Source organism: Podarcis tiliguerta (assembly GCF_965153285.1).
Source record: "Podarcis tiliguerta genome assembly, chromosome: 6".
In the NCBI taxonomy this organism is placed as follows: domain Eukaryota; kingdom Metazoa; phylum Chordata; class Lepidosauria; order Squamata; family Lacertidae; genus Podarcis; species Podarcis tiliguerta.
Window position 1 is genome coordinate 94105042 of NC_139539.1, and position 17603 is coordinate 94122644.

The 17603-nt window shown below is 44.5% G+C and overlaps 1 protein-coding gene and 1 long non-coding RNA gene across 7 annotated transcripts in view; one reads left to right on the forward strand and one right to left on the reverse strand.

Annotated features, from left to right (window-relative positions):
- Positions 1 to 13959: 13959 nt before the first annotated feature.
- On the reverse strand, positions 13960 to 14416 carry LOC310680137. Its single transcript, XR_014512658.1, has 2 exons — positions 14344 to 14416; positions 13960 to 14093 (listed from the first exon to the last, which is right to left on the reverse strand). It is a non-coding gene; the product is annotated as an uncharacterized lncRNA (long non-coding RNA).
- Positions 14417 to 14776: 360 nt separating this feature from the next.
- RC3H1 (ring finger and CCCH-type domains 1) overlaps positions 14777 to 17603 on the forward strand; it is an 81442-nt gene continuing 78615 nt past the window's right edge. For all 6 annotated transcript variants that reach the window (XM_083446273.1, XM_083446274.1, XM_083446275.1 and 3 more), the window contains exon 1: positions 14777 to 15009. The gene's annotated coding sequence lies outside the window, so the exon portion shown is untranslated. The remainder of the gene's footprint in view (positions 15010 to 17603) is intronic.

Sequence of the window (17603 nt, forward strand, 5' to 3'; positions counted from 1 at the left end):
GAGAGGTGAAGATGAGACAAGGCAAAAGGCAAAGACTTCCCAATAGCTACAACATCCAGCAAAATAGAGCCCTGCATGGTCTTCCAAGAAAACTGAACAGTCTGATTACCGTATTTTTTGCTCTATAAGACTCACTTTTTCACTCCTAAAAAGTAAGGGGAAATGTGTGTGCGTCTTATGGAGCGAGTGCAGGCTGCGCAGCTATCCCAGAAGCCAGAACAGCAAGAGGGATCGCTGCTTTCACTGCGCAGTGATCCCTCTTGTTGTTCTGGCTTCTGAGATTCAGGATATATTTTTTTCTTGTTTTCCTCCTCCAAAAACTAGGTGCGTCTTATGGTCTGGTGCGTCTTATAGAGCGAAAAATACGGTAATTAACATGGTTTGATTTTCCTACACCAGTGTGGACAACAGCCTAAGGAAATCATCTTGGATGAAGCAACAGCCAAGTGTACTAGCTTCTTTCTAAATCCTATTGCAAATCACTTTCCATGGAGATTTATTTTGTGTAGGAAAAACTTAGTGCATGACACAACCCCTCTGCCTTTCAGCAAACGCAATGCTCTCACTAAATATTTCCTAATAACCTATAGCCTATTTCACATATATATATTTAACAATAATTATATCCAGCCACATACAGCACTCAAGGCGGATTGTTAAAACAATCATATTAATATTTAACAACAAAAAAGCAAACAATAAACAACAAAGATAGCACATAACTTGGCTGTTGAAGCATTCCTGCCAGTAGGACCTTCTGCTGGCATTCCAGGGGGCGTCTGCTGGTGTAGAAGCACCCAGCCCCCTTAGCAGGGTTGCGCTTCCTCTATGCAAATGCTCCTCAGCCAGCAAATCTTTTGAGTTTAGGATTTCTCTCTCTCCTGGTATGCTTGTAAGTACTTCCCTTGTTTGGCTGCATTTATTCTCGGAACTGTGAGTATAATCTGACATGACAGTAATTTTGTTTCTTTTGCTGTGTTATGGCAAATAAATAAAAAAATGATAAGCTATGAATTATTGGAACAGAATCAGAGTTTAGGATTTTTTTCCACTAAATAGAATAAATTAAAATTTTCTTTTTTACTTAAGCTCCAGTCTCCACTACACCGGATTCAAAATATTAGCGTAAGAAATTACAATTCAATTATATCATTTGTAATTATTACATATACATATTTTAATTGTATAGCAATTATAGATTAACATTACTTTTCTCCAGACAGTGCCCAGTACCACTTCACTGGTGCCCTTTAAAAGACCCACCAGTCATTCATTAGACTGGCAGTTGGAGATGCCACAACTTTTTTGTAAAATGTTTAAATAGCCAAGACTTCAGTTCCTCAAGAAGGAAATATATTGGGATGGGCTCTTTGACTATAAAACATTGATCCTGTTAAAGCTGCCTCTTAAATTACATTAAAATTCTGTGAATTTAAGCAGGTTCTTAACAGACTGACAACCTTCATCACAATCTCTGACCCAAAGAGACCAATATTTTAAACACATGGGGATGGGGAAAAATAGTTTGCCTCACTACTCACTCTCACTTTAAACAGGTTTTTCTTATATTGCTTCATCCAGATTAAACAGAATTTGTTCCTGTAAAACAAGCTGTTGAGAGGACATGGTTTCTTTCTACTCCCACCATGCAGCTTAAGACAACAGGATGCCATCGCCCAAATCAGAATCACTTATGAGTGACAGGCAATCTCAGAAACTGCTATTTATCACAGTAAGCTGATTTGCCATGGCTGTTAGGAGCAGATAGAAGATAAAGACTTTGAATGGGGTGTTAGGGGAGAGAGTAGTACCTCTGCTGGGGGACACATCATGCTTCTGGGGTAGTTTGTCCACCTTTGGTTCCCACCCTGCACTCAGCTCTCACTTGTGGCTCCTAGAAGCTGTCAACATACGACAGCAGCCACACCCTGGGAATGGCTTTGGCTGGCTGGCTAAACTAGGCGAGGGGGGCTGATAAGTCTCGAATCCTTGGTGAGTTAGGGACAGTATGCAAAGACTGGCTCCAGTGGATTGAGCAGACAAGACCAAGTGGTCCAACAGTCAAGAATGTGGTTTCTGCATATGCTGCAGAGGGAAGTGAGGGGCACATAGGGCTCGCCAACCCGGGAAAGTAGCCCATCTAAGAGAATGAGAACACTAATCTGAAATCTCCACTGCCTTGCAGGACATCTTCGGAAGAGGAAAGGGCTAAGGAGTAAACTCTACACAAATCCAGAGTGGAGTCCTTAAGATGGTTGGATGGTGCCTTGTATGCCTCCTTTTGGCAACTCCTGCAGTTAAGCTGGTGCCCAAGTATCGCTCTGTTTTCCTTTGGACCACATCAGCGAGGCCAAGAACGGGGGTCTTGTTTGGGCAGCCCAGGACCCCCATACACATTGCCCAGGCTTGCACCCCGGGCAGATCACTTCATAGTGGTTTGACTTTACCCCAAGAGAGAGAGATGCATGACAGCAACAACAAAGAACACACCAGCATGTTCATGAGCTAGTGGATGCAGATATCTGATTTTTCTGTGGTTTTGTGCACATTAATCCACACATTAGCATGATGAACTCTGTATCAATGTTTTCTGTTCACACTAGCAGGCACTGCTTGATGGGATGTATTCACATTGTGTGTTGTGTGTTGTCCCCTCCCCTCAGTTACTACCTTTTCACACACACACACCCCCCCCCAAAAATCAGAAACTTGAGATCCATTGTGAGCATGCACATAGGTATTTGTTTAGTTGTGCCTGTGGACAATTTTCTATTTTTGCAATACAAGTATTCCCACAGACCAGATTTGCACAAAACAGTGGGCAATAAAATGATGGGGGTGGGGTGTGTGTGAGATGCCTGCCTCATCAGTAGCCACCCTCTCTGAGTTCCATAAACCTGAGCTCCACTGTGGGCACATGCTTAGGTATGTCTTGACATGTATTTTCATGTGTGTGTCATGCCAGCCCCACCAGCAGCCCACTAAGAAGTGCCTCACACAGGGAGCATGCTGGAATTGCTCCCAGCAAAATATCACCACACAGATGAAAAACACATGCACACTTTGATACAATGCCGTTCAGTACACCTGTAATTGGGTGACATGCAATTACATATATATATTTTTCCCTTGACCACATTATCCATGGATTGGGAAAAACTGAATTAAATGAGCAAAGTTATCATGAAAAAACAGCCTGTGCATGTGACCCTTAAACTGTTAAATATTACAACTTTGTATTATGGACTAGAGTTAGACACCACCCTTTGGACTTTAATTTGCTCACCATTTTCAGTTGTGCTTTCTTCCAAGCCAGTGATAAGGAAACATGTTTGTTTGCCTGCAGTAGGAAGTAAGGGTTTGCTTATTTTGCAGTTATTGTGATGAGTATAGCAGGATTGGATGTTTATTGCCAAAGCGTGATTTGAAGGGATAATTTAAAGTAATATGAAAAAAACATATATATCCTTTACTCTCATAGTGACTATTTCCCCCTCTTTTTTTAGTACCTTATGGCAAAGGATGAAAACAGCCCTAGAAGAATAGAAACAGTGCTGTGCCCACTTACAGTTACCTGGCTGGCTGGCCGGCTACCCAGGCTACAACTCAGAGCTAATTTCTGAGGTTCCCAATGTGTGCAATCCCTTTTTCGTGGATTTCATGGTTTCTGGAGAGAAAATCCAGCCCCAGCAACCAGGGGGGAAATCCAACTGTTTTCCACAATTAGTTTCCAATCACTTAGTTAGTCCTTTATATAGCAACTAGTTAACTGATTTTCCATTGACTGTCCAACCAGAAGGAAAATCCTAAAGGTCAGGAACAAACCTAAAAGAACTAACAAAATTAAAAGCCTCAAACGGGCTAAAAAAATAATATTCTGTTCAACGTACATCATGGGCTAGGTTAAGTTAACACACTCTTTGCAGGGGAGAGTGTGAATAAAGGTTACTGTCCTTCCCTTCTTCTGGCCTGGCCCTCACAGCCTCTCCACTAGGGAGTGGAGGGTGGGAACTGCGTGGCACCATGTGCCTCCCCCACTCCAGAAAAATACCCAGCCTAGGAATGTGGCTGCTCTGTCTAATAAGCACAGCTGGCTACATGGTTGCACGGCTTTCAGCCCTTCACTAGAACCCCCCAGATCCAGCAATATCACATTTTATTTTACTGTAGGTATAAACTTACTTTGCACCCTGCAGTATTACAGAAGCTGAAAAGGGGTTGGGTTGCCTGCCCTTTAAGTATCAGAGAACTGTACTGTATTTATAATATAACCTGATGGATGAATGAAATTTATGGGTAGTTCTGTTTTGGTTTTTTAAATTGGACCTTAAATTGTGATCCTGACAATTTAATTTAAGTATCCCATAACCTAAAAATACCACAGACTTACTATTTCCCCAACTGTAATTGTTTAGGACAAGTAATCAACATAATTCCAAAATTAAATTTGATTTTAAATTTGTATTTGTCCCATCAATGCAAAGTAAGCATTCTTATGTAAATTAGAGGTGGGATGCACACTAATCCCAATTTGATGAAACCTGATTTGAGGTTAGACCTGTGTAAAATAATTGGGCTTAATATTATGCACAGGGAGGCAATTGCTACAAAATAAAAACAATTTCAGACTTATTTACTAGAGGAAGTGCTCCTACAGTTACTTGTATGATTTTAAATTGCAATTTTTTAAAATGTAGCAGCTCTGCATGAACTCTTGGACTATTAGCAAGCTTTAAACTTTGTCATAAGACAAACCTACCTAAAATGTGCATTCTTTAAAATAGTTTTACATGGTTACATTTTTGTTATTTTTTAAACCATTCTGTGGATATTCAAACAAAATATATTGCTCAAAATAAACATTTCAATTTTGCTTCCCATACAGAGGAAATAATAGAATCATAGAATGGCAGAGTTGGAAGGGATCGTGAGGGTCATCTAGCCCAACCCCCTGCAATGCAGTAATTTCAACAAGATCATACACGACACCTATGCTTAAAAACCTGCAAGGAAGGAGAGTCCACCACCTCTCGTTGGAGCCTGTTCCACTGTCAAACTAAAATTTTACTATTTGTAAGTACCTAGTTTTTGATCCCCCACACACGCAAACCGTAGTGGCATTACATAAAAGTGGTGATGTTGCTTTATAAATAGTTTATATGTGTGAAATTTTGACCCACCAGTCTTACAGAGACAAAATTTGGAGCATAAGAGGAGTCCTGCTGGATCAGACCAAAGGCCTGTCTAGTCCAGCATCCTGTTCTCACTGTGGCCAACCGAATGCCCATGGGAAGCTCTCAAACAGGACTTGAGTGATTTTTAGTAGTTGGTATGCAGGATCATGCTGCCTCTGACAGTAGGATAGAAAATAGCTCTCAAGACTAGTACTCAGTTACAGTTTTTGTCTTCATGGATTTGTCCAATCCTCTTTTAAAGCCATCTAGGCTGATGGCCATCACTACATCTTGTGGGCATGGACTTGACAGTTTAGCTATGCACTGTGTGCTGTGTTCAAGCTCCTGTCTCAAGGGATATTAAGAGAAACGTAACTCACTTATTTCCTTCCTCTGTTGGGGTGTGAATATTATTAGTCAGCTTGTGTGAAATATATACTGGCTCTTTAGGTTGTGTGAGAGCTATTTCTCTGTGGTGCAATCCTATGCTGCTGCAGTTATAAGTAGAGTGGTACCTTGGGTTATAAACACTTCGGGTTACAGACTCCGCTAACCAGGAAGTAGTACCTCAGGTTAAGAACTTTGCCCCAGGATAAGAACATAAATCACGCGGCAGCAGCAACGGGAGGCTCCATTAGCTAAAGTGGTACCTCAGGTTAAGAACAGTTTCAGGTTAAGAACGGACCTCCCGAACAAATTAACTTCATAACCAGAGGCACCATTGTATAAGCACCAGATTCACATAGTGTGTGTCCTCATAACAGGCAAAAGTCAGGTGGGGAAAAGCCATGTAATAGAGCCTGCCCACATAATTCTGGCATTGACACATACTCTACCTGTTGGAGTTCACACAGTTCAAGTAGGTAGAATCATACAGGTGGAAGGGATCTTGGAGGTCATCTGGTCTAACCCTTTGCTCAATGCTGTATGCAGTTACAGCATCCCTGACACACGGCTTCCTGGCCTCAGCTCAAAATATCTCACCAAGTCCCAAGGCAGCCTACGCCATTGTCAAACAGCTTTTGATCATTAGGAGTTCACTCCTAGTGTTATTTATGCAGTTAAAGTACTTATGTTCTACCCCTAAATCACTGTAACTGCGAACAATGATGAAGAGGATTCTAGTAAATTATGGGGAAAGGAGGGAGATGTGTAGCATCATGTTTGAAAGAATTCTAACTGAGTTAAGTGGGGTTTACTTCTGAATTATTATACAAGATTACTGACTTACTCTGAGCTACGCTATGAAAAGCTGGAGTCAAGGGACTTGTTAAAGTCATGGAGCTTTGAGGAAATTCCTGCCTGAGGAGATTCCTGAGGAGATTTGAGGATTTTCTTCCTTTTTAAAAAAGCTGTTTATTTTAATTTTTCAGCTATAACAATGAAAAACAGAACTCCCTCCATCCTCAATAGTACACTGAGTTGGAGACAATTATAGTTCTGACTATACTAGAAAAGGTTAAATTTGGCAGTCACACTGTTTAAATAAAAGTGTCTTTCCATAGATTTCAATGGGACGCAGGTAGTCTTCATCCTTGTTCTTTTTGGAATGCATGAGAAATAAAACTGAACCATGTGGAAGGAACTGTGTCAGTCAGTTTACTGCCCCTTTGTATCCATATCTGTAGTCTTTTGTGACTTTTTTGTTACTATTAAATTTTTATTTTCTCATTGATTTTAAAACATTAACAACAGAACATTTCTTCTAGTAGCCAGTCCTAAACATGCTTGCTCTGGCTTCTGCTGGAGATGGAGAATGGTAGCAGAATGAACAATTCCCGATTAAACAAGAGAGCTCAATACAGCTCTGCTTTACCGACAACAATCTAGGTCACTTCCAAATTGCTATCACCACACCTAACCCTGATTGCAGGGCGCATGGATATGGGTCAGGTGTGAGGCATGGAGCTGAACCTACAGGTCTGGTCTGGCACACAAACACAAGATGTTAAAAATGGCAGTAACATTAAATGTTCTAATGCTAATGATGGGCAGCTGTAGGGTTTCACCAGAAGGTTTAGAAGAGAGAGTGATGCACAAAGGTTTAAGGTAGATAGCTGTGCTTCTCTGCCATGGCTGTTTATGTACAGTGAGTTCAGGTCATATGCACACAACACCATCAGCACATATACACCAACATGTTGGTGAGAGTTATGAGAAAACAGATGAGCTTTTTCTGAACACTCAGCAATAAAGCTTGCTAATACCAAGTTGATTCTGAAATTATCCAAGAAGAGCTCAAGCTTATTGACAGGAATAAGCCAGCAGTAGATCACATTAAGTAAGTGGACTTGGCGCTTTATTAGAAAGAACGGGATCTACACAGGAGTGTCAGACCTAATGAGCACAGCAACTCTTCTTTGGTAAGTCTTGCCCCTAGGAAGCAGCTGTGGCGACTGAAGGTCCCTACCTTCTCACAGCTGCCTAAGTCCCCTCCTCTCCAGGGTTCCCCCACAAGCAATCTGACATTGTGCCTGTGGTGCTAATTTATCCTCTGCCCTCTTCATACCTTTTCTGGTTCTGGGAAACTAGTGGGGAGGAAGCCTGTCGCAGCAGGAGAGGGAGACAACTGTGACTTCACCAGCTGGACTCATCTCTGCCTCTTGGCCTCCCGTATCCCACTCTCCTGCGTCAGCTCCTGATTCTAGACATCTCTCCAATCCTCAAGCTCTGAGCCTTATTTCCTTGCTGGTTCCTCCCACCATTTCTCTGCATCCCACCAGTCCCTGACTCTTATCCATGACTAACTATAAATACTGCAAATATGTGACAATATCATCCTTCCTTCCTTCTTTAATAAAGAAAGAGAAAGAAATAAAGAAGATTTAAATTCTCTGTGAACTTACTTAGATATACATATGCACAGGACCAGAATGCATATTACAGAATTTTAGAATAGGATGACAACAGGAATTTCTGCAGTGCTCTGAAACTTCTGTGAACTTTCAGAAATTACAGATGGATAGCTCTGTAATTACAACAGTAGAGGGCATCAGATTGTCAGCTGAGCACCCACAATTTGCTATGAAGTGGTGGACTTTTCAGGGCAATATGACAAAGACGATTAAATAGCTTAATTAAACATCCTGGCGTGGGGCTGATAAAGACCAAAATATTCTCTATTATATTATTACTATTACTAATTAAATTTATTAGATGTTGTAGCAGACCTACCACTTAATAAAAGGTAAAGGGACCCCTGACCATTAGGTCCAATCATGACCGACTCTGGGGTTGCGGCGCTCATCTCGCTTTATTGGCCGAGGGAGCCGGTGTACAGCTTCTGGGTCATGTGGCCAGCATGACTAAGCCACTTTTGGCAAACCAGAGCAGCACACAGAAACGCCGTTTACCTTCCCGCCAGAGCGGTACCTATTTATCTACTTGCACTTTGACGTGCTTTCGAACTGCTAGGTAGGCAGGAGCAGGGACTGAGCAACGGGAGCTCACCCTGTCACGGGGATTCGAACCGCCGACCTTCTGATAGGCAAGTCCTAGGCTCTGTGGTTTAACCCACAATGCCATCCCTACCACTTAATACCACCCATTAATAAGGCGGCGGATCCACTCCTGCTAACTGCCCCCCATTAAATATAGTGCACCCACAATTTACCACAGATCATCTAGTGGGGGACTTGTGTGAGGGAAAACCTAATGATTGGAGTCTCAAGCAGAAAATAAACAAACAATAAAAGTTTTATTAAACAAAAATTGTTTATGAAACAAAGTGGGTCAGGAAATTCATTTTTTCCAGGTAGACGTTAACTTGTTTACTTTATCTAACCCAGGCTTAAACACAACACTATAGGCGCAGCTCTTCTTGAACTTCAGTTACTAAAAATCAGTTGTTACGCTTCAGGTGGTAGGTGTTCAGGTTTCTAGAACAGAGAGTAAAATGCTCAACTCAGTTTCTGTCACTGAGATATTACCATTGAATACTTTCAACACCACGCCGCTTCCTTCACAGCTTCTCCTCCGTTGCCCACTCTCTTAGCCATCCCACCCCGGAGGTCTTCTAAATGAGGGTCCCCTCACCCCCTGGGGCTGGGCTGGGAGTCTTCTGGACCTAGAAGAACTCTCCCCTCCTGGCTAGACGGACACCCAGGGAGGCTGTCATCCCCCCAGGACCTCCCTCTCCCGGCTCAGACTCAGCCCTCCCAGGACACTCCTGTCTGTACAGTGGTACCTCGGGTTACAGACGCTTCAGGTTACAGACTACGCTAACCCAGATATATTATCTTGGGTGAGAACTTTGCTTCAGGATGAGAACAGAAATCGTGCAGCGGCAGCAGCAAGAGGCCCCATTAGCTAAAGTGGTGCTTCAGGTTAAGAACAGTTTTAGGTTAAGAACAGACCTCCGGAATTAATTAAGTACATAACCAGAGGTACCACTGTATTCCTTTTCCAGACCGTTAACCCGGTCTAAAACTGCATATAAAATATAACAAAAAACTTAGCCAAGGGGGTAGACTTACTCATTACTGTAAAGCTTAAATTAAAATAAGGGAATGAGTTATAAGGCTTTTAAAGATGAACAAGGGTTTTACTTCTGAATTCTGCACATGCTGTGTTTTCTTATTTTTAAGCACAATGGTTGTATCCATTGCTGCAATTCCACTAATGTGGCAGTCTGTCACTCATGCAGTGGAACTTCCCTCCTCCTCTTCCCTACGACCAGAGCTTTTTTTCTGCCAGAACGTGCTGGGGCGCAGTTCTAGCACCATTTTTTGGCCTTGCTTTGTCTAAGAATTCTGCTCACCCAGCAAAGGAAGTCCTTTGATCAGCAAGGTGTGCAGGATGGCAGCTGAAGCAGCCTGAGCAGGGGGAGTGGGGCGAGTGGTGAGCAGGAAGGTGCAGCTGAAGTGGCCTGAGCAGGGCAGGAGAGCAGCAAGGTGCACACAATGGTGACTGAAGCGGCCTGAATGGGTGGGTGGAGCATCTTGTCATGTGATTTCAGTTTCAAGATGGTGGCATCAGTGGTGTAGCGTGGGTTGTCAGCACCCGGGGCAAGGCAAGTAATTTGCGCCCCCCCCGCTGCACTGTCCCTCCCCCAGATAGTCCCTCGCTCTCTCTCCGTACCGCACCGCACGCCTGGCACCCCCCCCCTCCACAGTGGGCGGCGACCCCCGTGGCTCGGATCGGATTCGCACAGCCAGCACTGCAGTGAGAGTGAGTGAGTGGGCCAGGTAGGGGCAGAGAGCTGCGAGTGCGAGCGCCCCCCCCCAGATGTTGCGCCCGGTGCGGCCGGCCCCCCTGCACCCCCCACACTACGCCACTGGGTGGCATCAGCATCTGGGTTGGAGACCGAGGTGGTGTTCTGGCACCCTTTTTCCTAGAACAAAACACTGCCTACAACTCCATGCACACTTAAAATCTGCTCCGGAGGTGGAAGTGCCACAGGGTAAGTGAAACTTCCATTTGTGCAGCACTGGATGCAACCCAATGTAGAAATGATGCCCTTGTTACAACTTAAAGTTGTAGGGATGGGTTTTTAAGATTGTAATGTGGGGAATGACAGGTATCTTACAGGAAAAAAATTTAATCCGAAGATGTAACATTATTAAATTGTATGTTTTAATTTGTTGTGGAAGATTACATAGCACACTACTATTTCAGATATGGAATTTGCTGTTGAAATTTGAGGGCTAAATTTGGGCTGTAGAAATGAGAGTAAAAATATGATATTGAAATGTGCCTGAGGATTTATTAATGTTAAATCAGCACCTTAGCAAATCCAGGACAGAATTAATAGAATGTGACCATATAGATTTGGCTTCTCTAGCAATTATTTTGGTGTGCTGAACATTACACACATGCTTATCCCCATCTGGCAGTGTGGAAACAATTGTGACAATGCTTGCAGCACAGTCAGGACATAGAGGAAAAAAAATATACAATTACATGCAATGTGGATCCTCTTTGGGATTCTACTTTCTCCTTTCTAGGTTGCAGCCAGAAGCATTGCAGGTGAATACAAAGAACAAGCCAGACAACACTGTTGGCCAAGGCAATGGTGATTAAAGCACAGTCAAGACCTCACAACAGAGGTGGTGATTTGTTCTGATGTGTGGTTCCTAAGGATGGGCTTCCTCAATGGTGCCGCTATACAATGCACAAAGTTCCCCTCCTCTATTGTCATAATTGACCACTACCCCAGCTATGCTAAGGAGACTGCTGGTTAGAGAGGGTTGCAATCAGTGGATTGATACGACTTGAAATATAATTAATTGACTATTGTATTTTCAGGGACTTTACCAGCCTATTCCCTTCCCACATTGTGGCAGCATAACTGCTAGACCAGGCATAGGCAAACTCGGCCCTCCAGATGTTTTGGGACTACAACTCCCATCATCTCTAGCTGACAGGACCAGTGGTCAGGGATGATGGGAGTTGTAGTCCCAAAACATCTGGAAGGCTGAGTTTGCCTATGCCTCTGCTAGACTTTTGATAGCCACATCTTAGGAAACAAAGCAGGGAGTGGGCTTTAAACCAGTCTTCCACATTTGTGTTTGTGAATAGAACTTGTATCCTAACCCCAGTTTAAAAAATTTTAAAGCACCCAGAACTACCATTCCCCCATACTGATTGTAAATTCCATTGTAGGCACATCCAGGATGTGTTCTGGGTCTGGGCGTGTGGACTTCCTTAATTCCAAATAGAGGCCATTGACTCACCTATGGGCATGACTCACCATTGACTCACCTACGACTACAGGACATATTGTGCAGAGGTGTGTAATTGCTTGTTCTGCTGTATGCTTGGGAGTTTATTTGGCATGTATATATGTGATGAGGTGAATAAACTGTTAGTGGGTCTGTGGCTGGGGGATAACTTTATGTTTGGAAATATCACCCATCAACACAAGTAATAACTCAATGTTGTGCCCACTCTGAGGCAGTGATGATGACAGTGGCAAATATTAAGTTTTATTCACAGTACAGTGGAACCTCGGTTTTTGAGCGTCTCGGAAGCCAAACAATTCAGAACCTGAACAACAAAAACCCGGAAGTGAATTCTTCTGTTTTCGAATGCGCTTCTGAAGTTTAACAGCTTCCAGGGTGCATTTCTCCATTTTCTCAATGGAATTTGCCGACTGCCCATTGCTCCTTGGTTGTCGAACATTTCAGAAGTCGAACAGTCTTCCGGAATGGATTACTTTTGATAACTGAGGTTCCACTGTATTGCCCATTGCTTTTACAAGTGGGTTGGGGCATCCTGCAATCTTGTCCAATAGAAACATTCTAAAGTTATATCCCTTATTGGCTTACCAGCTGGTCACTGAGTTACCCTCTCTCATGAGTCCAACTTTTCCTTTATGGCACGTAATCTAACTAGACTCTATGTATGCAGGTTCAGGGTGATTCCTCAGGCAATTACATGTTGCACCTTCTCTGCTGTTTCTTACCTAGGCTTTTGTGTTTAACCTTTGATATTTTGTTTCCTAGGTTGCCACCCTTAGCCTGGGTGTCACCATTGCCACAAAAGGGAAGGAGTGTTAATTATTGATACTGTTGCATGCCACCCCAATCTCCAAATGGTGCAAGATTCCAGGGGCCCCACCCATTTGGCATTTATCACAGAGCCCCTTCCTTTGTTCCCCTTACAACTCACCCCAAGGCTAGCCTGGCTATTATTTTAACACTTGCTAGATCCAGGGATGAGAGGGGTCTAGCACCCAGTTTAAGATGCACACACCCCAAACTTATGGCACTATCCTTTACTAGGTGATAGTTGCAAAGCAATTAGGAAAAAGCATTGTAGCATTGGCACAATAAAGCTACCTTCCCTGCCTCTACACTCCTCAATGTATTTTTTTCTGAGTTCCCTTTCTTGCTTTCCTTTCCTCTTTTGCCCTTCTTCATAGCCTTCTTAGTTTTCTTTCCTCCCTCTGTCCCCATGTATGTCCTCTTGGCTTTCTCAGGCATTAATTTGGTCCCGCAGTGATGGCTGATCATGCCCTCAACCCAGACAGTACAGAGGCACTGCTAGTGGGAAGTTTGCTTACCCAGGTAAAAGGTATTAATCCTGTTCCAAAGGGCTGTAATTTTTCCCAAAGAATCATGTTCATCACCTGTTCATCCATTTTTGTAATGGGCAGAAATCGCCTCTGTAACCCAGAGTACCTTAGGAAGTTTTGCCAGCTATGGCACTACCTGGTCAAAGTAGCCTTGCTTCAGCAATTCATGTCTTGGTAACCTCCTATGTGGACTACTGCAAAGTATTATGTGCGCTGTTGCTTTTTAAAATGTTCTGGAAATTTGTGTTGGTTCAGAAAGTAACCAACAGACTGCTGAGACTGGATTGTATGAATCACACCACTCTGGTGATCAAGCAGCTCCCCTGGCTCACAGCCAACGAGGGAATATCAAACACCTTCAATTGAACCTGGAAAAGGCCCTTTGCAGTTGTGACCAGGGTGCTTCATGGACTACCTCTCTCCACATGTACCTGTCTAATTGTTGGGATCTCCTTCAAAAGCTCATCTCAAATGGCCCTGCCAGGTAGGTAGAAGGGCATTTTCAGTGGTGGCTACCCAGCTGTGGAATGCTGACTCCAGAGTGGTGCCCTTTTTATTCTCTTAGGCCTGTTGGTGTCTCATAGCTTTAAGATGATTTTACCTTCTGTGACTTGTCTTTTAATGCGTCATGTATACTGTACTTCCAAAGCAAGCAAACAGAGCAGGGAAGTGATTTTCAAGTTTCTATTATTCTCCTTTTGGAAACTGCAGCTAGCTGTCAAACAAAGCATGTATGTCTCTTTTACACAAGGTACTCAAGAAGGAGAAGCTATTAGTTGACATTTTAATATCATTTCAGGCTGGGAAGCCATCTTTCAGACAGAAGAAATGCATGGATGCTTGTGCCATGGTTCAAGACTGGGGATGCTAGAAGCCATGGGATCTGAAATAAAGAGCAGTTGCTTTATCCTTTTGGCTATGCCTGGTATAGAGCGACATATGGGCAAGCTGGCAATGTTCATCCTAGTTATTAAAGCGCTACATGACTCTTTGTTGTTCATGATAGTAAGTTCAGTATGGCTCTGCACCTGAATCAGCACATGTAATCAATCTTTGCCACGGGAGCCTTGAGTCTTTTCCTACAGTAACTGCTGTTATTTTTAAGCTGCCTTTCTACTGGATCCTGCACTCGGGGTGACTTACCAGCAGTACAATAAAAAAGCGTAGCTACACACTCTGACGGGAATTGCAGTCCAAGCTCATGCATGTTGACCGGGTTTCACAAGTATGCGCTGTATTGCAGCCTGAAAGGAAAGCACTGAAAGTTAATCTCTACCTAGAAGGGGATTTTCTAAAATAAAGAGCATTTCATGGCAGCTCTTCAGCTGCATGCCGTTGTGGTTCTTTGCATTTCGGAACAATACTTCTACCACAGCTGGTAAACCAAGGTTTCCTCTGCTTCCCCCCTCACAGATTATATATATGTGTGTGTGCATATATATCCACCCCCCCCTCTATATCTCCACCCCCCTCCACCTATAAATGGAGGGCGAGGCCGCGGCGCCTGGCGGGCCCGCTCCGCCCCTCTTCTGCCGCCGAGCAGGAAGGGGCGGGCGGCTGCTGCCGGGCGAGCGAGCGATGCATTAGCGGCGGCGGCCCTGGAGGCGAGGCAGGGCTTTGCTGCTGAGGCGAGCGGAGAGGCGCCCAAGATGGCCCCTGCTGCAGAGGCGGCCGTGGCAGCAGCAGCGGGCCGGAGGGCGGAAGGGAAGGCCGCGGCCGGCCGGCTCCTGCTGCTGGTGGACAAGGAGGAGGAGGGCGCGACGGCCCCGTCCGTGGCCCGCAGCTGAGAGGAGCTGCCGCCGCCGCCACCGCCGTGAGGTAAGCGGAGTCTCCCCGGTGGGCGGGTGGCGGGGAACAATAGGGCGGAGGCTGCGGCCTTCTCCTCTCTTTGCCTTCCGGGCCGGCGGCGCCTCTACCTGGCCGGCCGGCGGGCCCGGCATGGCGGCCGGTGTCTCCGTGCGAGGCGCCCCAGCGGCCTCTTCCACCATTTCCCCTCCACTTCGCCGAAGCCTCGGTAGGCCTCAGGCTTCTGCCGGGCTCGCTTTCTGCCGTCCCCGCCCCCGCGGCTTCGGAAGAGGCCGGGAAATATTCCGGGGGCCGGGGGTCACACGCGGTCTCCACTCATCCCAGGGGTGTGGGGGGTATTCTTGGCGAGGGAATGGTGCGCGGGGGGTGGGGTGGGTGGAAGCCCTTGCCGGGTGGGATCCTCACTGACCCTCCGTGGGAATTACCTCTGACAGCTCAGCCTTAGGCATGTCTACTCAGAAGCGCTCCCGTTGAGTTCAGTGGGACTTACTCCCGAGTAAGCGTGTGGGGGTCGCACTCTAAACACACATATAGATCGGATCACAATGCACACGTCCATACTTCTAAGGAGAGAGCGCTGTCCCACCTGTTAAAAGATCACACATGCTATTATTCTGTGCTTCTGTTCCCTAAATGTAGCTTCTGTGTTCAGTGTCTGAAGCTTATTGGGTTCTGACATTGACCTCCCCATGATCTTTTGAACATTATCCCTGGAAGTAGTCACTGTACTCCAGGGAGGAAAGAAACCTTAAAAACACAGAACAAAGTGTAATTCTAAAAATTATTGGAGTACAAGTACCCCTACCTTCTGTATATTTATCATGTATGTAACTTTCAGTGTCATGGTTTCAGAGGATTGGACAAAAGTCTGCTTCCCAGGAAATGAAGGATCTGGTTTGGCTACCTGAAGCAAGCAAGCAAACCTTTTGTGTTCAGGGAGAGAGTTGATATTGAGCAGGAAGTGACATCTGCAAACAGTTCACCAAGAAGCCATGTAAAATTTCATTGCACAAAATGAAGGCTGTTTACTTTATTCCTCACCCATCTCTTCATAAACACAACTGTCACACTGTATTATTTTGGTAGAATAAATTGTGATTTAGTTATTTATTTTGACTTCTATCAGATAGTGTTTTGGTTATGAGAGAACACTGTGAATTGTGTTCATGAAAATTAACAGGAATTTGTATTTACTTACCTGGTCGCCACATGTGATGAAGATCACATAGAATTCATTATTTAAGGAATTTTTACTCCATTCTTTAGCTGAAAAGCCTTCTAGAATGGCTTACAAAGATCAGGATCAATATAGTCCCTGTACCCAGGATTATATTCTAAAATGATAATGTAAAAATGCATCCAAGGGAGTAAACAGAATGACAGGGCCTGAGGGACAGGTCAGTCTTCCTTTTCTCTGCTAGCTCAGCTTCCATCATTACTTGGTATTGAACCCCCATCATATTTAGCATGTATGAAAACATTATGTCCTGGTGGAATAAGGACAGATAAGTTGCTCTTTACTTCCTCCACCTGCTCAGGTTCTGTGCTGGCTGTAGGGAGTGAAATCCCTTCCACGCTTGACCAGCCCAGAAACCAAACAAGCTGGCAGAGGAGGATGCTGTGATCATTCCTCCTCTGCCAGACTTCTGCATTTTCCTGCAGGATCTGCAGAAAACAAAGCTCCTCCCTGCAGGTATAGAAAGTATAGAAAGGGGGTGCTGGTGGCAAAAGGACAAGGCGATCATTGGCTTTGCTACCAGCCCACCACATTTCTGTGCTGAAGGCACAACAGACAAAAGCCCGCTTTTGCACATGTAGCATATAAATCAATTGAGCTAATAGAAGAGGCAGATAAGTGCTCCATTCCTCTTCTGGCGCCTGCTACATTTCTAGTCCATGGTGGGTTTTTTTGTTCTTTTTACTAGCAGATAATGTCCCTTGTAGGAATGCGGGTGGCGCTGTGGTCTAAACCACTGAGCCTTGGGCTTGCCAATCGGAAGGTTGGCGGTTCAGGTGAGCTCCCGTTGTTCGGTACCAGCTCCTGCCAACATAGCGGTTCGAAAGCACGTCTAAGTGCAAGTAGATAAATAGGTACCATTCTGGCGGGAAGGTAAACAGCATTTCTGTGTGCTGCTCTGGTTTTGCCAGAAGCGGCTTAGTCATGCTGGCCACATGACCCGGAAAAACTGTCTGCAGACAAATGTCGGCTCCCTCAGCCAGTAAAGTGAGATGAGCGCCGCTACCCCAGAGTCGTTCATGATTGGACAGTTGTCAGGGGCCCTTTACCTTTTTTTAATGTCAACTCTTAAGGCTGTGTACCCAAAGGAAGCATTTGATTGGATGTGATGAAATCCTTTCTTGTAGGAGATACTGTACTAAAAGTGTTGGTCACCATACAGAACACTCTCTGGGTCTTTTGTTAGTGCTGGTGTTGCCTTAAGTAGGTTCTTTCATCCACCTGTATGGCAGAGCTTTCCCTGGGTAATATTTATATAAATTGTGATTACATGCAAAACAGTATGATTGCTGCAGCTCTACTCATTTCTGTTCATTGATCATGCCAGAAATAACATTCACTACTGTCATATTTGGCAATAATTTTGTCC